The 26232-nt window shown below is 30.9% G+C and overlaps 1 protein-coding gene and 1 long non-coding RNA gene across 9 annotated transcripts in view; one reads left to right on the forward strand and one right to left on the reverse strand.

Moving 5' to 3' along the window:
* The window catches only part of LOC126750358 (uncharacterized), a 188090-nt gene that overhangs the window by 65333 nt on the left and 96525 nt on the right, over positions 1-26232 (reverse strand). For 4 of the 7 annotated variants that reach the window (XM_050459979.1, XM_050459942.1, XM_050459951.1 and 1 more), the window contains one exon: positions 11112-11148. The exons of 1 other annotated variant lie outside the window; for it this stretch is intronic. The gene's annotated coding sequence lies outside the window, so the exon portion shown is untranslated. Of the gene's footprint in view, positions 1-3850; positions 3941-11111; positions 11149-26232 lie in introns of all 7 variants that reach the window. 2 more of the 7 variants (XM_050459969.1, XM_050459986.1) reach the window with 1 other exon arrangement.
* Positions 6491-12386, forward strand: LOC126750400 (uncharacterized). Of its 2 annotated transcripts, none has more exons than XR_007665717.1 (4): positions 6491-6984; positions 11468-11784; positions 11846-11964; positions 12040-12386. It is a non-coding gene; the product is annotated as an uncharacterized LOC126750400 (long non-coding RNA). The 2 variants fall into 2 exon arrangements; XR_007665715.1 differs by having other exon boundaries at positions 11652-11784.

Raw genomic sequence — 26232 nt, forward strand, 5'->3', positions numbered from 1 at the left:
TTGTATTGTCTGTATTTTTTAAGTTTTTATGTACAAACGATGCAGCTAACCGTGTTACCATCGTTGGTACAAAAGTGTATTTATTTTACCTCATAGTGTGGTATTTTGAATCCTAATTTTTTGTTAGATTTGTAACATAGAGTAATTAGTTATAGGAGTTGATAAAAGTGTCGACTCCTTGTTATTATATTTTTCTATATTATAAGGATTAAAAATTTTTATGTTTTATTTTCTTATGGTTTTTGAATCTTGCAAATTTAATGTTAAGTAGACTATTTTGCAGTTTAAAAATATTTCAGTTTAATAATAAAGAAGTATTATTAACATTATTTATTAGTATTTTTCCTATATAATTACCTTTCCTTATAGTTCAAGGTTTGTAAATTATTATTTTTGGGTACTTTCATTTAGTACTATTTATTCTTTTTATAACCCATATTTTATGGTAATTATACATATGTATGTTTTAGCATCAAAATTGTTATCCACACCGGATACCGGATTTAAAAAATATAGGTACGGTAACTTTTAGTAGAACCCTACAGGAATTAAATTTTAGATATGCAACCAAATAACTCATTTACTTATATTAAATAATGAAAATCTGGGTTCAAATAAATTTTAAAAAAATGTGCACTTAAATGTTTCATCCAAATAACAAAAGTTATTTAAATTAAATCATCCATTACTTATTGCAAATATTTCGTCTCTCAAACTAACTATTTTTAAGGTAATATAAAATACATTATTTTATTGAATCAAATAAATTATACATTTTTAGTAAAAAAATTAATATTTAAACCGAATAAATGTACATTTCACTTAAACAACACCTGTAGTATTTTAGTATTTAAAGACATTTGTTCAAATCAAATACATATTTATTTGATACAAACAATTTAAGTAAAAACGATTCAAATACATTTAAAAAAAAATCAAATAAATGTTTGTTTGGCGATTATGGAACAAATATTTCTTTAAAATAACTCCAAATTTTTTTAGACCAAGGATTTTTTTTTTCAGTGTAATATAAGAATTGTGAGAAAAGACCATTCCGTGTTTCATTTGTGAAAAATATGTTTTGTATATCTTGGTGATCTGGAAGAATAGCAATATTTGTTTATGGGTAACAATTTTTATTTGGCAATATTTGTTTATGTCATAACAATTATCGTAGTGTTGTAATCACGTGATTTTAATGTTTGTATAGATCCAGTTTTAGTCCCTTTCTTATGCATCTTAATATTCCATTTTTATTCATTGTTAGTTGTTTTAACCTTTTGACCTTGCCGAAGGCACTATAGCTTTAATATGTATTAACGAAAACCCTCAATTTGTATCTCTGATGATGGACATGTTATATGTCCGAAACATGTAGGGTTAATAATTTTTAAATAAATTTAGTGGACGCTGACCGAATTATTTTTAGTTACCTATTGACATATTACCTCCACAGATCAGATAATGGGTTATTTGTAGATCTTTAATAAAAAAAATCTAAGCGAAAAAGATATTTTATTTCTCTGATATAATAATAACAATAACTACTAATAGCTTTATGTAATCATTTTTTGAAATTAACAATTTTGCACTAGTTTTACCTTGACTGAAATTTACAATTTTCTTGTACGGTACTCAGCCCATAAACCAAACATAATAGTAATTTTATGTATATAAAATACCGTTTTATATTGTTATGCTATTACGATTGATTCATAAATATTAAATATGCAAGTAAAGACACAACAATTACAATTTGATTCACATTCTTGCAGTATTTAAAAATTATTATCATTATTATATAATAATAATAATGTTTTACTTGTAATAATATGTAATAATGGTAAATTCTGTGTGTTCCCTACATTATCTGTTTTGCCTTTCGTTTGATTCCGGATGTTTTCCAGACTCCATGCTTTTTTCTCTCTATATCTCAACTTGGTCCATGAGTTTGGGTTTTTATGATTTTTTTATCTTATACCATACTTATGTTATTTCCTATTTCTTCTAAATAAGTGCCAATATCCAAATGGGGATTTATATAATAAACTAATGTTTTGCAATAAGCTTTTTCCATACTGAACTATTTATTACCTTGAGTGTATACCTAATCCAAACACTATATTATTATACCCGCATCTTCCCGATAGCAGGTTTCTAATACTCCATAAAACAATATATGGCCATCTAATGAATTTATGACTCGATTTTAATGTTATACAGCAAATACGTCATTAAATTCATTATATAGATTACATATAGCGGACCAAACGTGCGCTAAACATGAAAAAATGAAACGCCTGTGACGTGCAAATTCGTCGCGGTTTGTAATTATAATTTTGTCATTATAATTATTTTTCTGTCTTGGGGGATCTAAAGACTTGAGGCCTTTTTACCCGTATAAGGATGAAAATAATGTGGTATTATTGCGAGGTTAATTAGTAGTTTTATGCATATATTACAAGTATTTAAACTGTATAATAAACTCATCATTAATAATATATTAAACACATTATAAGGGAAAATTGTTTTTAAAATCTCCATTAATTTTAGGAGAAATTTTATGTTTTGACTATTTTCTGATCTGTTTGAGCTAATTAGATAGATTATATCTGAAACACATTGTTTTTATTGACAACGTTAAAACTTCCATCTGACTCGTATTTACTATAGTTTAATTGTTTCTACAGTGCATAACAAAATGATTAAGATGTCAGGGAAGGCTGTCCCTTTAAAAACGCCATAGAACCGCGTAGAAGTTGTAGAACCGATAGAGATTATTTCAAGAGAGAGCAAACAAGTACACAAATTCTAGAAAATGTTTACTAAAATTATATACTAGGATTTACAATAAAATACTACTTTATATATACTTATATTAAACAAGATGAACTTTTAAAAATTATACACTATAGGAAAAAAAATAAACTAAATAAAAAGTAGAATCCTAAATAAATTTAACTAATCCAATATAAGAACTATGCAAATATTTACCGTATTTATATTTTCATAACCATATTATAGTAATTTTCAAAAAAAAATCCGATTAGTACCGTAATGTAAAAAATTTCAAAAGCTAAAATTTTTACAAGAAAAAAACTACTATGTAACCTAATCACTAATATTATTGAATTGAATTAATTATATAAAATCAATTATAATAGATCATTGAATCAATTATAATATTGTGCACAACAATAACAATGTATTGAGTACCCTATCTAACTTTCAAAAAAGATAATAAAAGGGAAACATTGCAGAAGACTAATTAATACGAGAGAACTTACATTACGCGCTTTTTATCCTGGAGCCAATGGAGCATAATTTGTTAAACATAATCCACAGGGGTTCTAGTTAGGTAAAAAATAAGGAAATAACGAAAGAATCACCAAGTACCTGAAATTATTTGAATTACAAGTCATATTTCAAAATTCTTAAAAAAATAGACTCCATTTTATCACTTTACATAACTAAATAGTGATGTGCCATAAGATATGACACATCGGAAGCAAGCTAAGCTGTTTTAATTCATTATGCAAAAGCATTACTGCCAAAATTATGATTATATTCAAATAAAATTTGGGATATAGAGAATTTTTTGTGCATATAGTTTTGCAATTCCAACCCCTCGCGTATGTGAGCTCCAACCCCAAAATCTTAAATTTGATTAGGGGTCAAGTGATATCCTATTTTAAAGGTAATTATGTTATCTTTTCTTAGGAAAAAAAAATAAAAAACGATTTCTCTTTATTAAACGACTTATTGCTTTTTGGCAAAGTGTTAAAACCTGTAAATTTTTTTATGGAGTAAGTCTTTTGTGCTTAGTTTTTACAATAAATTGGTCACTAACCTCACGCAGGGTTGAGCTCCATCCCTTAAGTGAAAATGGCGTTAAACCTTATGTGATACCTCAAGTCATCAAATTCTCCTTTCGGTAGACCTAAAATCAAAATAAAGAAATATTTTCTACCTCATTACATTTATCACCGAAGATGGAAAAAAAGTTAAAAAACGTAAATTTTGTTTATGGTAATAAGGGCTCAAAGTGTTGGCCATCCTTACAATAATAAAGATTTTGTTCAAAACGGCCTTGTACATTATGAAGCATTTCTGCTGTAAGTGCGCGACATTCATGAATGATGCGCTGGCGCAATTTATTTATTGACTCTTGCTGTTTTATAAATTTTGCTATTTCAGTGACCCTATAAAAAAAATGTAAATGGGTCAAGTCAGGTGATCTTGCGGGCCAGTTTATTGGTTCTCCTCGGCCGATCCATCTACCAGGATATGCCCGATTTAATGATTTTCGAACTGCAAGAGTATAGTGGGGAAGTCACCGTCTTGCTGAAATCTTAACTCTTCGGTAAATATGTCCTAATTATTTTTATTTTTTAATGTTTCTGTCAATGCAGGACCGATCTTATATTTGTAGTTTGTGATGTCTTCTTATAGTTGTAGATGCAGTCTTCCATTGAGATTTTCATGCATAAAAAACAATCTACAGGTTTACAGTTCCGTGTAAAAAAAAGAACTTGCATTGAAACAAACAATTTGCATTATTTATTTGGTCATAATCGCGAAAAAAACTAAACGCCTGTCAAAATCATTTTCGTTCAATTGCTGTACAACATAAATTCTGATAGAGTGAAATTAATGTCTCTTTAAAATTCTGCGAATGCTCGTACGTGATATGCCACATACTAAAAGTAATTGCTTCGTGCTTAATGTAGGGTTCATATTGACATGACCCAAAACAGCAATTTCCAAGTATCCATCTATTTGAAGCGATTAGTTTTCGGTTTGCCACTGATCCTCTTCTTCTAGCTTTTATTGCCTTTTCTAGTATTTTATTTTATTTTGATTATTAATTTCTCAAATAAATACAATTATAAATTGTAATAATACGTAAGAGGCACTAACAAAAACAAAAATTCAAATTAATAAAAAAACAAAAAATTAAGACAAGTTTGTATGCATAACAAACGTAATATTAAGACTAAATACTAACACCACCACCACATTCAGAAATACATTGCTACATCATTTTTTTAAATGGAGAGCGGTCAATAAAATCAAAGAAAAATACCTTGCTCTCCAGCATTCGTAAACGTATTTTAGGAACTAATATTTTAAAAAAATTTATTACTAGATCCTTGTATTTTCAGTTATTGATAATAAAGCATATAAAAACACTTGGTAATGATACTCTGCTTTTCAAAGACACAACATTAAAATATGAAATCATATATGGATAAATTTTAAGCTTTTTGATGTATATTCATCTAAGATATCTTTTTTGTATCTTTTATATTATGGTGGTTTCTGCTTCTTACAACGAAACCATACAACCATACAACGGAAGCATACTCGACTTACGAGAACATTATACAATTTTATAATACTATAATTTCCCTAAAGAATTTTGTGATTCTAACAACAAAACCAAGGAACTGATAAGCTTTATTTACAATATGTTCATGAACATTAAATTTACAGCCATTCTTAAAGTACTTACCTATAAGGTCTTGCAATTAGATTTTCGGCAAGTTTACCCCCAACTCAATTATGTATTTTTGGTGTTAATCTGGATTCATTTAATTTAATATCTGAGCTGCAACATTAGCGCATATTACGTTATTTCAATACATGTTTATAAACACGTTTATAAACACAAACACGATTTCACAGCAAAAAAATTAGTACCTATTACTTTTTTATGTAAATTATAAAATTAGAATATATGTTTAACGTGATAAATCCAGAAAACATTAGCTGATGTTAAATACTTGTACGTTGAAAAGAGAATTGATGACCATTTAGTTGAGGTATCACATGAAGTTTAACCCTATTTTCATTTAAGAGATGAAGTTCACCCCTGCGTGAGTTTAGTGACGAAGTCGAAAATTTAACACAAAAGACTTCTTGACGTTTTGACATTTTTCAAGGAGCAATAAATCGTGTTATAAAAAAAATCGTTTTTTAATTAATATTTGTATCCTATTTGCTCAAGAATGGCTGCACAGAATTGAAAAAAAAATTAATTGAAAGGAGAATTTAATTATTTAACAAAGTAAAACATTACTTGCCTCCTCGAGGAGGTTAAAATTGCAAAACTAATGCACACAATTTTCCTCTTCGAAATAAAAATCGACAGGTGCGACCTCATAAGGCAATGAATACATCGCCAGTATAATTGATTCATGAATTATTAGATGAAGATTTTATCTGTTGGTCTAAGCTTTAGGCAATGGAGAACTGTTGACGAATTTTATCTATTAGAGGATTATTCCAATAATATCCGTTCTTATTTAAAAGTTTTTCTGTTAAAATTTTCCGTCTTATATCTAAGGCTGGACGATTAGTCTCTACAAGTGCTGCTTGAATCGGCGTAAGGCGTAAACATTTGTGACTAAAACCTCAGAGCTCTGTATTTTCTATACAGAACCAGTAGTAGATACTAGTAGTTCAACCTTACAAATAGTTTAGTAGTTAGTAGTTAATACCATAAAATATTGAGCCATTATTCAGCAACAATCGAATAAATTATCGATAGTTTCTTGACAGTGACAGATTTTAAAATTTCCAGACTTTTTTTATTATATATGTCATAGTCGAAATATAAAACCCGTTGTTTTATAAAACGCCTAGTCGTTTTATAAACAGCAGCCAGATTGTCAAATATTAATTGTCAACTCATTATTTTGCTATCTGGCTAGCGTAGTTTTATAAAACACCTAGTCGTTTTATAAAAGTACGGTGACTGCTTGGCCAGATTATTAAACGCTAAAAAGACATTTAATCGTTTGATATTATGACATTTTGACGAGTGATGCATTTTGATGCAAATTTGATCCATAATTTCAATTTTGCTTAGTTCGTTTAGTTACAACTCTTCTTGGTTTGTTTAGTACTCTAAAAATATGGATCCTGTTAAAGTAGCAGCGGCGGGAGTAGATAAAAACTTCTAACGTAGTTTTTATAAGGGTATGTAACATGATACAATAACACATTAATAATAATTATAATAGTATAGTTTAATTAATAATTATTTATGAAAATTTCATAAATAATTATTATTTCGTCCAATCGATGTTCATCTGTTCATCATCCTGCATTTAACGTAACGCGTCCTTGTAAGTTGCAAGTAATAAGTAATGAGACCTTAACCTCAAAGTTGTAGTGTTTTTATGTTGGCAGTGCTGCACAGACGTCCGTGTACCAATATTTTCTAGTTGCACGGACGTCGGTGTAGGAATATTTTCGTTGCTGCACGGATGGATACATTTTTGGACGTATATTTGCTGTTTTTTGAACCACGATCAAAGTAATTTGGATTTGAGATTTATCTGTTATGTGTATCTTAATAATTCAATTTTTTATGTAACAATAATATTTGAAACAATATTTATTTTTCACTACATAAAAGAGGCGACTAAAAGTTGATGCTGTTGGTTGAAGGTGTATGTAAACAGCTTCGAGGAAAGCGACAATATCGTAAAAAATATTCCAAATGAGACAGAACCAAATTCAGAGATCTTTAACATTAATGATATACTAGTTGTCTTGCAGGATATTGTTGTGAGAGAAGAAGGTCCTTGTAATGGGCATCAAAGTATTTCCGAAGTGGTAGTAATGGATCAGGACAATGGCGAAGAGAATAATTTTATGGATGGTAATATTATTTTACAGACAACGCATGAAATAAATCAGGTTGAATAAAGTTTTTTGGGCAATAGGTTAACTTTTGGGTCGACTATTAACTGTATAACCGAAAATTAAAATGTTTTTAATAAAGAAAATGGGGCAAAACGAAAACTGTGCTTATCCTGTGATGAAAGCGAAGCGATATGCAATCTTTGTGAAAAGGAAGAATTAATAAAAACACAAAGAACACAATGTACAATTGGCCAAAAACGTGCAGCTGACCAAATGGCCCAAATAACTAAAATAAAATTCAAGGATTTGCAAGTGGGGGTAGCATATATCTGTGGAAGTTCCAAAATTTGATTTGAGGACAAGGTTTTAAGAAATGTCAGTGCAAACCTAGTAAACTGCAATGCTGCACTAAGAGATGCCTTTGTTTTAAGGTTCGCGGAAAATGTACGAGTAGGTGCCATTTTAGTGGTCCATGTTCCAATAAATGAACATTTTTTCATGACCGCTTATTTTATTTAAGTATACTTATGTATACATAATACATAATAAGAATATTAAATGTTTATTTAGTTTTGTATTTTTAGTGTTTTTTATTAATAAATAATAAATTTTTATTCATTTGTTTTGTTCATAAAATAAAGCGTATTAACATATTCATCTAACTGTCTTATAGCTACAAGGACAATTTTTTATCTGCTTAGTGCTGCCAAATATGTATGTTGATATTAATAATTTATATTTTATTAAATACTTTTATATAAAATTCGTATTTTACAAACCGACTGAAATACTCGCAAGAATGTTAAACGGTGAAAACATTACCGTTTGACATTCTGACAGAGTTGTCATGATCGTTTTATAAAACGACAGCTTTTATAATCTGGCTACGACATATACACCACATACAAGATATTGTATTTCATTTACTTATGGAAAAGTAGTATTAATTAAAGTTATTTTATTATTTATTTATAGGTTGTGTAGTCAGAAAATTATGAATGCTGATTTTTTATTAGAAACACTAAATCATTGCTTGGAAAATACTTATTATAAATATATATATATTACGGTTATCGTTGTTGAAACTCTATACATATTTTTTAATCCTCATTTCTTCACTCGTAGATGATGACCAAAAAGCTTCTCTTTTTTAATTTTCTTCAAATTCTGCAAACGAATTCTTTTTAAAATTTTCTATTTTAATATATAAAAAAAATCTAAGAAAATTTATGGTTATCAATGAAACTATTCTCTCTCATAATCAAATGGTTATAATGCAAACGTTTCTAGAAACCATATGTTTGCGGCAGTTTTTAAGTCTGCTATATCACAATTATTATACAGAAAAATATTTAAAACGCGATATCTATATAGTGAGTGTTATTACCATAATAGCTGTGTTTACAGAAGCATATGGCGTACCACTTAGAGAGCAGATTTTTTTAATAGAAAATATATGGTTGGCGGAATATATAAGAAGTAAAATTATATAATGGAAACATGTATGTATGGGGCCTTATGTATCAGATAGTATATTAATATAAGAAGCAACATAAAGTGATCTCTAAGTGCAGATCTTATCTTTTGACTCGCACTCATTCAATTGTATGATTTTTTAAAGAAATCAAGGTATCGACATTCCAATATTAACTTTTTTTTGCCCCTGGGGCACAAGTAACCACTTGAATCCATTAGCTGGTTTTCCTTATTTCAAATTCTAGTACATAGCATTTATTAGTTCATAACATTCCATACTTACTAAGACTGAGACGTTCCAAGCCAAAACTGATTTAGCCCAGCCTGAAAGTACACAGAGTACTAGTATTTATTTTAAAAAATTAAGATTAAGCAAGCAATAAAAAAAAACAAAAGATTTATGTTCCATTTCTAAAAATTTTCAGAGATAATAAGGCAATTAATTTCAATTAGTAACTGTTAAACACTAATAAAATTAGTATAATTTATAGGTTCCTAAAAAAATTGTCAGTCTCTTAGTTCTTGGGCGAAATAGATTTTTTATCAAATATGCACTTAATGAGTACTTCTAAAGCCACTCAATAAATAAACTGGTAAAAAGTCACAGAATCAAAGATTAGTTCACACAATCGATCTTAGGCTCTGTCTCTGAGATGAGTCGTCATTGCGAGTCGTTATCGCGGTCGAAGTTGCTCACGAACTAGTAAATAGAAACAAACTAGTAAATAGGGATAACTACCCCTAGTCTTCATTACTCCTTATACCCTAATATGGGTCTTTCTAGACTCTTGGTGACCAATTACAGGTCCAAAAGTTGCAGAAGAGCCAAGTCGTGAGTCGTGGTCGCGGTTGCAGTTGTTTACAACTTAATTCGCATTAAACCCAAAAATAGGTCTCTTTCTAGACTAGACCAGCTTACGTCCGCAATCCCTAATAACCCAAAAACGGGTCTCTATCTTCCCACTCTTAGTGACCTAATGACGGTCCGTAAATGCTCTTATATTCTGAACGCAGTTAAACCCACCTTTATAAATATAAGTGTCTCTATAATAAGTTATGAGTTCGGTTGTCGTGTACTGATGCAATAAGTTAAAGTACTTAACTCATTGTTACTAGTTATTAAAAAGTGAGTAAAGTTATCTGCCAAGAGACAAAAGTCAGTGAAAATAAGGTTAATATAGTACGTAATACGTAAAGACAGCAAAGGCATCCCATAGATTGGATGTTAATTGGTTCAGCATATGATACTGTAGATAAATATTTATCACAAAAACATATTTTAAATTTAAGCTTTCTATGGCGACTTCAAATTTTTATTGCCATTTCAACAGGAATTTCTAAAAAGGAAATATTTAACGTGAATAATAACATAAAGTAAAAAAAGGTTTTCCTTAAAAAAAATATAAATCATTCCAGCATTGTGTTGATTGCTTTTTGCATTTATGTCATCCAATCAGTTTAAAATGAGTAAAAAAACCATGACACAAAATCTTTTGTCACCTATAATATGCATCCAACATATTTTTACCACCATCTGTGCAATTTATTTGCCAACCATCATCAGAGATCCATGGGTGGAGCAGTGAATGTAACTGTAACGAACCCACTTATTCATTTTAGCCTTGATCAAGAAATGTCTAAGGTCGTCGCTATTTCATACCATCCTGCCCAAGCCCCCGATCCTTTTTTTAATCTCGGTTTTTATCCTTTTTAATAATAACGGAGGAAATACATTCGCCAACCCATATGGTACAACTGGCAATTTAAAAGCGTAAAAGATGCATAATATGACCTCATTCTTTGTTGCATTTCAGATGGAAGAATAATAGAATAAGATACGTGTCGAATCTTGAGCGAAGCACTCCTGTGGATATTTAAAATTTAAATCAGGTTATTTTGCTGATTTTGCATAGAATTTTATGCAGATGATATATTAAAGGAAAAATTTGTTTTAGGGTGTAACTGAAATAACTTCTTACCTGTAATAAATACTGCTTTTTCTTGTCCAGTAAGTTTCTGAAAAAAAGTAAAAGTTATTTAGAATTTAGAATTATGTCAAGCAATAAGTCAAGCAATGTGAATTAAACACATCATTTAATTCACATTTTGGTTTTGGCACATTAATCTTAAAGGATATAATTTTCCAATCCAAATACCTTGTCGTCGTCAATAACCTAAATGTTTTTTGCTTAACAATGAACAAATGACTTGCCTTATCATAATTCTATGATTGGCTACCGTTAGAAGTGAAATTTCCTTTTAACGGCGTACACAAGCGAGGATTGTGTTATTTTACAACGTTTTATTTATTAGTTTTTCTTTTCTTATATTTTAGATGCTCTTGAAAGTGAAAGAAAATTATTTTCTGAATGACAATTTTACTATGTAACTTAATATGTATTAACTTAAATTTTCACTTTTTAAAATAAAAATTTTAATATGGATGGAAAAGGATAAGAAGTATAAGACAAATGGCTGTCCTACTTCGAGAGCTACTACATAAAATTTTCATGTTATAGAAACAAAGTAGTAGAAACTACTCTTTACTCAGAAGCATATAGGAAGATAATTTTTTGCATAAATAAACTAACATAAAGCGGCCAATGTCAACGATGGAACCAATATTAGCTACCTGGAATCGGAACATCATCGGTTTGCCACTTTTTCGCAATATGGGCAAAATTATCAACTTCTAATATATTTTCTTTTTCAGGAAGGATTAACCCTATAAAAAGTATTAAAAAATCATCTGTAAGCCTGACTTGTCGTTATCACATACACAGTATTACTTTAGTCTGCAGCAATCAACTTGGTTTTGTCACTATTCTGATGGTGAGTTTAGCATTATTTTGCTGTCGTATTATTTGTATATTTTTAGTGGTTATAATGCATCTTTCACTACTTTAGGCAGTCAGATTTCAAGGTTCTAGGAACATCAAATGGATCAGACTTATGACTTATTCCAAGATCTGCACTTGTTAAAATATCACTTGTAAATGAAAGCAGGAACGTATTCAACTATTTAGCAACAAATCTAATTCTATTATAAATAGAACGAATAAAATTAAACTCGTTAAGGACCTTTCGACATCTATATTAAAATTTGCATTTTACTTTTATTGTGATATTTGTCTGTTAATTTAAGAATATGTAAGATATTTGAATTGTTTTATTTAATTTTTGTGGTATTATATTTAATAATTTCTGTTCACCTAAATACCAATCTTGCTTTGTAAAGCAAACATTTTTAAAATTTTTCGCCTAATAAAGCACTTCTGAATTTGAATTGTATTGTCAAATATTTGTCTCTACGTCTGTAATTTTAGCTAATTTTATTTTTCTGATTAAAATATTAATTAATTTGAAGTCATATTTATTATTGAAATTTAAAAACAGATCATTAATTCTCATCTAAATAAGAAAATCAACAATAGCTTCATTAAACACCAATCAGAATTACAAATTTCTTATAAAACTAAAAACAACTTGGGTTCGATTTTGATCAATACCAAGGATAAACTTGACACATTATCAAAGAGTGGTATTTATAGATTGCAGTGTGATTCTTGTGATTGTTCATATGTGGGACGAACTTGTAGACCCTGAAAAACAGCATAGCCGAGCACTTAAGTAGACCCTCTTCTGCATTTGGTGAATATATAAAATGTAATAACCATAATTTCAGACCAAAGTCTACCTCTAAAAACTATAACCAACTAGATTTTCTTGAGGACATTTATATCACCAACGAGCTCATAAAAAATCCCTCTTGCTTAAATATAAAAGTGAACCTTAACAGACCTTATGTTAGGAAAGTCCACAAAAAAAAAAAAAAAAAAAAAAATCTCTTGCTTCTACCACTCTGATAGGTTCGCATAATATAAATATTAATTTTAAAGTTAAGTTAACTGTAGGCTAACCTAATTTGACATAGTATTTCCCGCCATCTAACCACAATAAAATGTAAACAAAACACAAAGAAGACCAACGTTCTCCCCTTTTTAAATACTGTTCGTCCTGTTTAGTGTTCTGTATAGTCTTAAGTGTGTCTAAATTTATGTATAATTTTAATAATATCAAATGTGTTCCCACTATGGTAAACTTCTGGGCTTAACTGACAAGTAAGCACATTCCGTTCGTTCACCTTTAACTATGATGTTTTTTACGCATATAACACCAAACTCATTTCAGTTAGCACTGATGATGGCTCATACGCCGAAAGCGCTCTGTTAAGATTTTAAAATAAAATTTCTCTGAATACATCTGGTTTGATTAATTTGTAAGCTTATATTTGTTTCTAAATCTTGATTGAAAGCTAGGCTCAGTGGGCTAATGGTGAAAAAACGAAGAACGAAAGAAACTCTTCTGAGAGATGATTATACCAGATATAACTTTATGAATCGTTACCATGTGATCACCAACGACCAGTAATTTGAATAGATAAGAAAAATGATAATAAAACAGATAGCCGGATAGAATGTGAAAAGAAAAGTTGTACTTCTTTGGTAAATCATTATCGGGTTTCCTATTTTTAGAAAATTCTAATTATTTTAACTTCAACTCTTTCTTAGAATTACTTTTCTATACAATTTTTTGCCAAAAAGCATTTTACCTAATAAGGGTCCAATTAAATTAACATTTATTAGGATCTTATAATTATCTCTTTTTTAAACTATTTTGGTAAATATAAAAAAATTGAAAACATCCAGGGTTCTACAACATTTAAAAAATAAGCCTTGGAACCAAGCATATTAATGATCTTAACATCATATTGCTCAATAGAATATATATATACATTTCTCCGCAAAATATGTTGCCTGGATATTATTACTATGTAATTTTAACATGTTTTAACCAACTTGAAAGCAAAACTTATAGCATGAATACATGTATTGCAAATTGTAATAAATTATATGCAAAGTGTAGATATTTTTTCTCTCAATTTATTATTTTATTATCTTTTCTCAAGAAGTTCATCTAATAATAATAATAATATCTTTTAAAATAACCTTATTCAGAAAAAAAGTTAATAACATTAATATCCTTGGCAGATATTCGTTTAGACACCTTTTATTAAAACTTGAACCTTGCGATTTCCTGCAAAAATACGTTCACTTAGCAAGAACGAGGCCTAACCTAATAAAAGATTTCTCATTTAGTACATTTTTAAACGTTTTTTATGCAATTCTGAAATGGATACGTGCTTTTGATACCATCTATCCGGTTACAAAATTGCTTTTGTTGATGAATGGGGCATTTTGTGTTGATTAGGTTAATGGTTTTTTTTTATGAACCAGGCAGTTTCTATCTTTAAGTGCTTGATTTTTACTTAAATGATACCTATTGAAGCTTTTTAAATATTGTATAAGAAACAAAAATAACTTTTATTCCGCGGTTTATTATTTAATAAACCGCTAAACTACAATAACAAATTGATTTTCGCAAAGCAATTACGTATCTAATTAGTATTCAACGATTGCTAAATATAGCGTATTAGATCATTACACTTTATATATACTTAAATGTACTTTGCTTTATTGCAGTCTGCTAAAACAGTTTGCAGGCTATAATTACAGCAATTGGTTTATCGGATTATTAATTGACTATGTTATTAAAAAAGAGATTTTTTTATTGGAACATTCTTGTTGGAAATTTCAAATTTATAAATACATTTTTAACTTCCCCACTAAATCACTTTATTGCAGAAAAATCTTCTGGTAATAATGATTTACCGTACCCTAAATCACTGGCTCTATAGATGCCATTAAGTCCAGTTATATAATCCGCATGTCAGTAGGGCATTTGGCCACCTCATAGATTTCCGCCAAAGGTGTGGTGCCTTCACCTACGCCTGACATTTAGGTACTTACAATTTCCCATTGAGATTCAATTATTATAAACTAGCGTTGGTGAAGTATGCGGAAAACACTGTAATCATGGATGGCGGCCGAGATGTAAGATTGAAGATGTAATTCTAGAAAATCAAGTGATGACTTAAGTTGGAATAATTAATTAAAGTTGGTAACGGATGAAGAAAGAATCCAATGATCGCACAAATTAATTTTCTTATCAGAAAGTTTACCATATTTCTATGTCTAAATCAGGAGAACCATTAGTAATTCACCAAAAAGATAAAGCAAATGATATATTCTAAATTATAAATTAAATGCCCAAGGTCCTCGCAGCTTCTTCTTCTGAGGGTAGCTGAACCATGAACTTTATTTTATTTATATTTATATTGTAAAGTTGTTTATATGTATGAGTAATGTAATATCTTAGAAAATATAAAAAATATAAACTGTCAATTTTTTTTTTCAGCTAAAATGGCTCGCACTCCCTCAGAGGGGAACATTCACTTATCCCAGATACTCAGATTATCGGGCCCGTGGTGACGATCAATGGTGTTGGTTTCCAGAAATTTCCTTAAAATTCGGGCTGTATTTATTAGCACTACTTTCTGTAGTTCTCTGTATATATGTTGATTGAGACCTTGTTCTTCAATGCTTCTGTCCAGGTTCTTTGGTATGACTCCCGTAATCGACATTATAATTCGTATTGTTCCAACAATATTTATTTGCCATTGTCTCTGTAGCCGTACTTTTAGGTATCGGTACTTTGAACTTTTTTCTGCGTGCTTTTGAACTAAATTGTTAGTATTGGCAATAGCCACTTCGATAAGAGATGTTATCTTATGTTGCTTATCTAGTAAAACTAAGTAAGGTCTGTTACTACTCACAGTTATAATAAGGATGCTTTTCATTCTGCAGAAGTTTCAGTTTTAGAGCGAGTTCTTGATGTACATATTTTGCTACCGCATCGTGTCTCGGTTTGTATTCCTTCGACGCAAATATTTGGCAACCTCCTGTTACGTGCTGGTTATTATTATTATTTTTTACAGCCAGTTAAGGCTCGCACTCCCTCTAAAGGGGGGTGGGATCATTTACTTATCCCAGATACCTCCGATATCAAAAGGATTAAGCTCTGTGGTCTGTGGGGGCCTTTTCGGTGCCCTTAAGTGACCTGAAATGTAGAGCTATCTCCTAGGAATTTTCTGGTGCTGCAAGCAGTTGCCAGTAGTACTACCTTTTGCATGTGCTTATATAGATGTTCGCCAGTTCCTAGTGGTTCAAGGTGTTCCAGTAGACTCTTTGGTATTACACCCGTTGTCGATATAACAATTGCGATGGTCTGAACATTATCCATTCTCCATTGCCTTCCGATTTGAATTTCTAGATCTCTGTATTTGGCGATTTTCTCAGTGTGTTTCTCTTGCAGATTATTGTTGTTCGGTATGCCTACATTAATTAGAGTTGTTTTCCTGGAAATTTTATCTATTAAAATAAGATCTGGTCTATTATGCCTTACATGTTGATCGGTAAGTACACTGCGGTCCCAATATAACTTATATCGGTCATTTTCCACTACGGGTTCTGGAGTATATTAATAATACGGACCCTTCTCTGTTGTAATAAGTTCTAACTTCATTGCCAGCTCTTGATGTAAAATTTTCCCAGCTGAGTCGTGCCGTTCTTTGTATTCTGTCGCTGCAAAGGCCTGACATCCTCCTGTTATATGTTAGATTGTCTCTGATGTTTGGCATCCATACCGGCATTTGTCGTTTTGTACGGACGGATCTCTGACGATGTGCTTGAGATAATTTCTTGTTGGTATAACCTGATCTTAGATGGCGAGTAGAAAGCCCTCGGTTTCTGGAAACATCTTGGCTGATACCAACCAATAGTTCGACGAAGCAGTGATTTTGGCTGATCTCATTAGGATGCCGCCCATGAAAGGGTTCTCCATCCAGATGCGGAGTTTTTCCTGGTCCGTATGATGGTAGCTGCGCGCTTCCTCGCTCTTAAGTTGTAGAGGAGTGGAATCGTCTATTTGATTTATTACGCGATGCAGCGTGGAATTTTCTCCTTGCCTGTAAAAATAGGATCTTAAGTTAGTGATTTGTTTTTCAAGTTGTTTACCCAGATCTGTTAATCCTTTTCCTTCAAGGTGGCGGGGAAGCATTGTTCTTTCAGTGGCACTTCGAGGGTGATGGTTGTGCGTTTTAGTAAGTAGGGTCCTCACTTTTCTTTGTAGCCTTTCTATGTCTGTCCTACTCTAATTAATTACCCCAAAAGAATAACTAAGAGCTGAACATGCGTAAGAGTTAAGTGCCTTAAACATATTTTTGCTGTTGAGATTGGTACTCAAAACTTGTCTTACCCTTTTCACAAACTCGTTAGTCAGTTCGCATTTCATTGTTTGTTGTTCAATCGTTTGTGATTGTTTCATCCCCAAGTATTTGTAAATTTCGTGTTCGCCCATTTCGTCTGGAAATTCTGCATCTGATATTCTCCTGGCTGAATTTTTCCTCCGTTTATATTGAGAGTACGGCATTTATCTAGTCCAAATTGCATGCCGATGTCGTTGGAGAACTCTTCTACTATATGCAGCATTTGGTTTAGCTGGTTCCTAGTTGCAGCCATTATTTTTAAATCATCCATATACAGTAAGTGATTTAACTTTGCAATCTCGGTGTTATTATCTCGGATGCTAAACCCATAGTTGGTAGAGTTAAGACGGTTCAAAAGAGGGTTCATAGCAAGGCAGAACCATAATGGGCTCAGTGAGTCCCCTTGGAAGATTCCTGTTCGAATTGGAATGTTGTTTGTACTTACTGCGCTTTTACCTTGTACTTCGAGCTGGATCGTTGTTCTCCAACTTGTCATAGCGCTCTCCAGAAAAGACAAAGTATTACCATCAACTTTATATACTTTTAAAATGTTTATAAGCCATTCGTGTGGTACTGAGTCGAAGGCTTTCTTATAGTCGACGTAGGCAGTAAAAATATTTCTCTTGTTGTGATATGCCTGGTTGTTGATGACAGAGTCGATAATAAGTTGTTCTTTACAGCCCATAGAACCTTTAGCGCATCCTTTTTGTTGTGCGGCTATTATGTTGTTTTCCTTACAGTGTTGATAAATGCACTGTGTTATACATGAAGTGATAATTTTATACAAAGTAGGTAGGCACGTTACCGGTCGGTACTTAGACGGATCTTGTGTGTTGTTATGGTCTTTAGGCAGTAGATAGGTTACTCCTTGCGTTAGGAACGCTGGCATTTCCTGTGGGTTAAGAATAACGTGGTTAATTAATTCTGAGAGTTTAGGATGGATACTCCGTAGTTTCTTTAGCCAAAAGTTATGAACTCCATCTGGGCCAGGTGATTTCCAATTATGGAGTTTTTGGATAATCTGGTTGACTTCCTCGATAGTGAATGGTCAATGTTCCATCTGGCTATATTTATTACTGTTTTGTTTCTCTTCAGTAACTCAGCTTGCGTTGATATTGCATGTTTTATTTTTTTTCTACAATGTTGCATGTATTTAGTATAACAGATTTCTGTATAGTGACAATCGTCCAGGAGGAAAGACCCAATGCGTTAAGGTTTTTGGAAAGTGTTAAAGGGACAATTCCAGTGGATGAAATAACTAGAGGGAGTATATATACATTATCTTGCCTCGATTGTTGTTTTATCTCGTGAGCTAGATCTGCGTATTTAGCAAGTTTAGTGTGTGTCATTTCTAGGACATTATTGGTATTTGGCACTGGTATGCCAATTAGAAAGGTTTTCTTTTGGGCTTTATTTATTAAGATTATATCTGGTCTGTTTGAAGTCAGCATCCTATCGGTCAAAACAGTTCTGTCCCAGTAGACGCGAAAGTCGTCATTTTCAAGTACAGTTTCTGGCTTATACTGGTAATAGGGGCAAGTTTCGCCAATTAGATGATAAAGTTTTGCCAGTTCTTGATGAATAATTTTTGCCACACAGTTATATCGGTGCAGATACTCGGCAGCTGATAGAGATGTGCATCCTGATGTTATATGTTGAATTGTCTCCGGTACGCGCAGGCATTTTCTACATCGATCGTCGGTTACTTTCTCATCTTTAGTAATGTACTTAAGGTAATTTCTTGTAGCAATCACTTGGTCTTGTATAGCCTTCAGTTTCAGGAAATAGATCTCCACGAGTCAACCAGTAGTTCGACGTTTCATTATTATTATTATTATTATTATTATTATTATTATTATTATTATTATTATTATTATTATTATTATTATTATTATTATTATTATTATTATTATTATTATTATTATTATTATTATTATTATTATTATTATTATTATTATTATTATTATTATTATTATTATTATTATTATTATTATTATTATTATTATTATTATTATTGAATTCCTCAGTATCTTTTGGACAACTCAAAATGTTTTTCTAGAAAATTGCCCTAATTTATCGATTTCTCACTATTGCTATAGATAATCCTGAGGATCACTAAATAATAGATTTGGGAGTCTGCTGTATTTTGTAAGATGGATTAAAGCTTTATTTTTCTAAAGTACCCTTTATATATCGAATCGTAATGAGGTAACCTTGTCGGCTATTCTACTTGGTTGGTTCATCTTGATTTTTATATCCTCTTTCTTATGGGTAACCATTTTTCTTCTTAAAAACTTTATTTTAATCCTTAGGTCTTCCTCGTTATGACGAATGATGGCTACAGTCTTAATGGTGTACTTTTGTCCCAGGAGGAGTATTACTCACAATATATCGGTTTCTCTAAACAGGCGTTATCAAGATGCGTTAACAGATGTTCCTGACTAGGACATTTAAGAAAAGTAGAGATAATAACAAATATCGGTAGGCTTTGGTTTAACACTTAATAGAGCTGTTCATATTGCATGTTTAATGTCTGTCGCTATAATTACTGTTTTTAAGTGAAAGATTCTACGCTTAGGAAGAACGACATTCTCTTTTAACTGATATGCTTCTATACATTTCTATATATTTTTCACTAGGACTGTACTTAGTAGCCATAAAATTTTAGCCAAGAAACTTTCAGTAACTACTCAATACAATATTCAAACCTTTTAAAAATGACACCATTCAAACATTTGCACATGTTAAACCAAATACTAGTTATTATTAAGACAACATTAGACGATTCCCACGTAAAAGATGGAAATTCTGTGAACTTAGGAAATGAAAATTTAGTTTTTTTTATATTGTAATATACTTTGGCCCACACTTTTTCCAATTATGTTAACACACACTATTTATTTAGTACTTCCAATACAATGCAGACAAGTTAAATATTTACATGTATATTATGAACGAAGTGATAAATCATGTTTACGGAAAATAATTCTAAAAGTAAGTTTTGTGATAACTCAGGGATATAAGTATTTTTAAATTTTCTAAAACTACCACTAATCAAAACTCTTTATTTTTACTTTCGACACATGTTCCGCCCACGAAGTTAGCATCTTCGGGATAAGATTAAAACCGTTAAAGCTAACTATATAACGTACGATCTTTTTGATGTCTCATTGGATTCAAAAGGTCAAAATTAGTTTAAAAAAATTGAATTATTAAGGATCAGATCTCGTCAGATCTGGTTTCAAGATCTTCAAAAGTTTTTTGATCATACCAAAAAATTGGCCTCTACTTTACTATAGTTCAGAAAAGCACCGAGTTATAATAAGATCTAAGTATAAATCTACTATTCACAATGATTTTAAAATAAATATCTTTAAATTTCTTTTATCTTACCACCAGGGGCTAAATCCCTATATATTAACAAAGTACTAACTTATAATGGTTTTGTTGGATTCAGAAGTACTTCCAGGTAACTATTCCCCTAGTACTACTTTACACTAGTGCAATGAAATTACCTTATACATCACAAAAAGACTAAAAAGGCTCACAAAAAGACCTCGATCTCCCTATATATATGTATTTTTCAATTTAGGTTAAAAACTTTTCAGCATCTGTCGACAGCAACTATTGACAGATGACCTAGACCCTTTAAAGCGAGTTTTTATTATATTATAGTTCTTACCCGGGTGTAATTGCGATTTAAATAAGAGGCTATATAAATAATTTTCTATAATGAGTACCTACTGAACAAATTGCAATTGCAATAGAGGAAAAGCCCATTTATTTAGTAAATTAAGAAATAATTATTTTTGTACAAATTAGCGGCCATCCTCTGTAGAGGGTTACCTTCAATTATACTTAAGTCATGCATAATAATGACTTAAAAGTAGTAAAGTGATTTCCTTGAACACTAAAGTTATATTAATTTGTGATTATTATTATGCATTTTTTTATGGATCGCCCCTAATTTTGAGTCTGTATAAAAACATTAAGTATCTTCATTTAAATTAAATATGTGTTAATTGCTAAGAAAAATTTAATTATATATTTAACTTCATGCCCACTTTTGGGCATTTAATATTCACGATGCATGCTAAATAAAGGCAAAAGTAAAATATTAACCTACATAGCGTAGTAAATCAAATAGCCTCACGTGTTAGCAAATGTCAGACTCATCGCACAACACACACTTTAAATACAGCCCAAACATCAGTACTTATTAACCTCGATGTCAAAGAAAACCGCTATTCTCTGTATGTCTAGATTACCAACTAAGTGACCGCTTGTCTGCCTAATTAATTAACAGAAAAATTATTGTTCGCGGCATGTACGTTTTAGGTAGAGTTTTTGTAATTAATAGTAATGTTTTGATTTTTTTCCTGTAAATAGAATTATATGTATATATACAGAGTATCTCATCCAAAGTCATGGTCCATATGGTTTTACCTGAATATTAATTGTGTTTTTATTTTTCATGTGAAGAGTAGCCGTTAATCCAAAAAAAAAACATTAAATTCCTCATTAGAAAATATAAAAATTGGATTGAGAAAAAGGATACATAAACATTCTTAAATAAAGTATTTATAAATTTTCATTTATTTAAAAGAGAGCGTGAGCGTAATTCAAATAGTATACCATTTTCTTTAAATTAGCTCTTAGAAAAGGAATTGTGTAAAGAAAAAATAATAAAACAATTTAAAATAAAAAATAAATTATTAGAAACTATATTATAAATTATTATGTACAAGCAAAAATATATAACTTAAGTCATGAAAAATCGTAGGAAGCCTATATTGATGAAAATGAAAATTTTGATTTTCATAGAAATAGATTTAACGTCAATTTGCCAAGTAATTATTTAATAAGATTTATTCATTGTTTATCAACAATAATCTAGTAAACATTTCTCAATATCTACACGCCTTTGATAATAGTGTCCAAGTTACATTTCTTTTTATTTTCTATCATATTATTACTTTTTATGATAAAAGCAATTCCCAAATGATCAAACAAATTTTTTTATTATCAATCAATAAACGGGATCAACTCCATTACAAAAAATATATATACTTCTGAAAAAGAAATAAAAGCTAGACTACATAACTACTAATTATTAATTAACAATAATTATCAGACTTAATCTTAATACCAAGGATAGTTAAACTGTTTTACAAGTAGGAATAATAATCTCTCAGAATCTGAACAACTGACAATGCAAAATTAGCTAAGAAAAAACAAAATAATTATCATCAATGGCAAATGTACTTCAAATTATGAATCATGGAGTAAAATTATTTCAAAAAACAAAATCCTACAAACTCTTAATAAGACTCCTAAAAATGCAATAAGGAAATTCCTAAAACTTCAATTCCAGTAGAGCTTACTAGCCTCAAGGTTCTTTTGACAGACGAGTGCATAGCATAGTTGGTACGATGATGAGGCAAAGAAAACAATCGATTTACCCTCAGATTACAGTGTGGAATATTAAATAAAATTTTATTAAGTAGTTCGGGACAAATCACAAGGCTATTCGAAAGTTTATAAATAAACATTAAATCATTCTCAGTGCGTCTGTGCGTCTCTTAAGTAAACTTCGCATATTCAGCAAGTTCATTGCTTCATTATAACAATGGTTATTAGAAACTGAAATGTGAAGTTTATAAAGGCAGAATCGTAGAAATTTATTTTGAACTCTCTCCAGTGCCATACAATTATTCATGTAAAGAGGAGACCAAATATATATAACTACATTTATCCACATTCAAAGCCAAACTATTACCAACACACCATTCACACAATCTATTTAGATCATCTTGCAAGAGAACCGTGTCTTGTTATGAACTGATCACCCTATAAAGTTTTAAATCATCGGCAAATAAACTATTTTCAAAGCAAACCAAAATATCATTAATGAAAATATTGAACAACAGGGGAGAACAATGACCATTCTGTGTAACCCCAGAGGTCACACTGATAAGGTGTGACCTAGCATCACCAATTTGTACCTGCTGAAATCTATCAGAAAGAAAACTCGCAAACCAGGCCACCAAAAATTTCTGAAAAGCTAAATTTTTCTAGTAATAAGCTATGGTTGACACTGTCAAATGCCTTGGAAAAGTCTGTATATATTACATCCACTTGTTCACCCCTCTCCAAAGCATTTAACAGAGCACCCTGTTACAACAACAAGTTTGTAATAGCGTACTTGCCACGACTGAAGCCATGCTGTTCACTTAACAGAAGTTCTTTACAATAAAAATTAATCTGGTCATAAATAACACTGTCCAGATGGTTTGGAATGGCAGACTATACGGAAACACTTCTGTAATTGATCAATTCATTAGCAGCACCAATTTAAATATAAGCGTAATAAAACTGAGTTTCCACAGGGATGGAAAAACTGTCAAGTCTAATTATTCATAGAAACAAGTCTCTGAACGAATAGTTTTCAGTTTAAAGCCTAGTTTGCCCTAAATATATTGCTTAACGTTCTTTAAAGGTTTTTTCACAGAATTTTAGAGAATTTTTTTTCTACAAAAATATCTTTTTCGGGATGTTATACCCATAATAACCTAGTTATATGTTATGTTTAACATCAACCAATTAAATACACATTTTAGATTTTCTTATGAGATATCACACAATCTAAACTACTTGATAAAAATTATTCCACACAACGATAAGGTCCAGTTAGAAAAGAAAAAGAAAATGAATATAATTAAAAAAAAATTTAAAATAAATTTATATTTTTTTTAATTGATTTATTAATAGTTAATGAAAAACACATTACTAATTGTCAAAGCTAATAGAAATCTCAATTGCTGAGATCGTTATGAATTCTCTTCTAAACTCTAAATAGACAATCAAAATTTCTTAAACCCTATATTTTAAACTCCAAATTGGAATTTTATTCTTTTTAAAAAGTCAATATTCCTACTTAGGCCATGTCTAATGTTCAAGAACCTCCAAATTAAGTGCACACAATAACCCCATAACTGACCGGTTCCACCCACGCCCATATAAGTACCAAACAACTGAAAATAATCACCTTTGTCTAAATGTGGTACAAGAGTGATATTGTCATTGCCACTGATTTATTGTAAGATAACAATATCTTGGGCATTGGACTGGTCGCAGACTTCCTAGTTCTGCGGTCGACAGATATATATCCTTGATTGTTGTTTGTTTTTGGTAGGACAGATCGCAAATTGTGCTTAAGTAGGTTAGTTCTAATTTAACATGTTTTATACAGGGTGTTCATTTGAAAAGTTCGCACCACGGATTTATCGAAAACCACTGTTTAAAAAAAAAACTCCGAAATATGCAAAAGGTTTATCAAGGGGGACAACTTTCTAATCTAAAATTACTTCACCTTCTTTCACCCATTACCCCCCAGGGTCATTAAAAATTTTACAAGGCAAGGGGTATCGAGTGATAGCTTATTTAAAAGGTCTTTCGAAGTCTTTTATTTTGACGTTTGATTTTTTTTAAATCGGTCGATTCGTTTTCGAGAAAATTAGAAAAATCTTTGTTTATCTTAATTTGTTCAGATAGAAAACAAAATCATGAAAATATCAGTTTTTATTTCAATAAGTGTTCAAAATGTTACCCGTTAGGGTTTGCCAAATCTACAATTCATTTATAATTTAAAACGAACAACCGGCATTTTTTTCCGCATTCTTTTCATCAACTGGCAATATCCTGGGCGAACTGTATTTATTGTTATACCTGCTTAGTTATTTATAGTTGCTAAGGAAAATAAAGAATTTATTTTGCCGTCAGTTACATTTGTGACAGTCTTGGAATAGTGAAAATTTATTTGTTGAATTGAAGATTTTACTTCCAAAATGGTTTACACACTAGCCGAAAGAGTGGAAATTATTCTAATTTATGGTGCCCAAAATCAATGTGCTCGGCAAACTGCCGTCACGTTTAACGCCAGACATCCGGAGAAGATAACTTCGCATAGGTATGTTTTGGACCTTGTTACTAAGTTTACTGAAACTGGATCTGTTGCAAATAAAAAACGTGATCATCGGCGAATTTTGGATAAAGCCGCTCAAGTTGAAGTTTTGGGTCATTTTGGAATAAATCCTAATACTTCATTACGCAAAATTATTGCTGCCACTGGTATTTCATTACGCTCTGTTCACACCAAACTTCATAAATTTCATCCATTCAAAATGAAAATATTGCAAGAGTTAACCGAAGACGATTTCGATAGGCGAGTTGAGTTTTGTAAAAAAATAACTGAAGCGATTAATGATAATACTATTTATGTAAAGAATATCTGCTTCAGCGATGAATGCATATTTTATCTAAATGGATTTGTTAATAAGCATAACTGTAGATATTGGAGCAATGAAAATCCTCATGCATTTGTAGAAGGGCATACCCAGTACCCTCAAAAAATTAATGTATGGGCAGGCATTTTAGGAAATAAAGTGATTGGGCCATTATTTATTAACGGAAATTTAAATGGAGACATTTATTTGGATATGTTGGAAAATACCATCAATCCGCTTATCACTGAATCCATTGAAAACCAAATCGATGATGATGGAAACCCTATACTTGATGAGGCTGAAATATATTTCAAGCAAGACGGCGCTCCTCCTCACTATGTTCTTCCCGTTCGGCAATGGCTAAACGACGAGTTTCCAGATAAATTGGATAGGGCGAAGAGGGACTATAAAATGGCCTGCTAGATCTCATGATATAACGCCGTTAGACTTTTTTCTATGGTGTCATTTGAAATCTATTGTGTTTACTCCCCAACCAGAAAGTTTGGATGAACTTCGTTAACGCATCATCGACAGCTGCCATGATATCCCACAACATGTTTTTGAAAATGTCCATCAGGAATTTGAACA

The sequence above is a fragment of the Anthonomus grandis genome, chromosome 1, assembly GCF_022605725.1.
Source record: "Anthonomus grandis grandis chromosome 1, icAntGran1.3, whole genome shotgun sequence".
NCBI classification, from domain to species: Eukaryota; Metazoa; Arthropoda; class Insecta; order Coleoptera; family Curculionidae; genus Anthonomus; species Anthonomus grandis.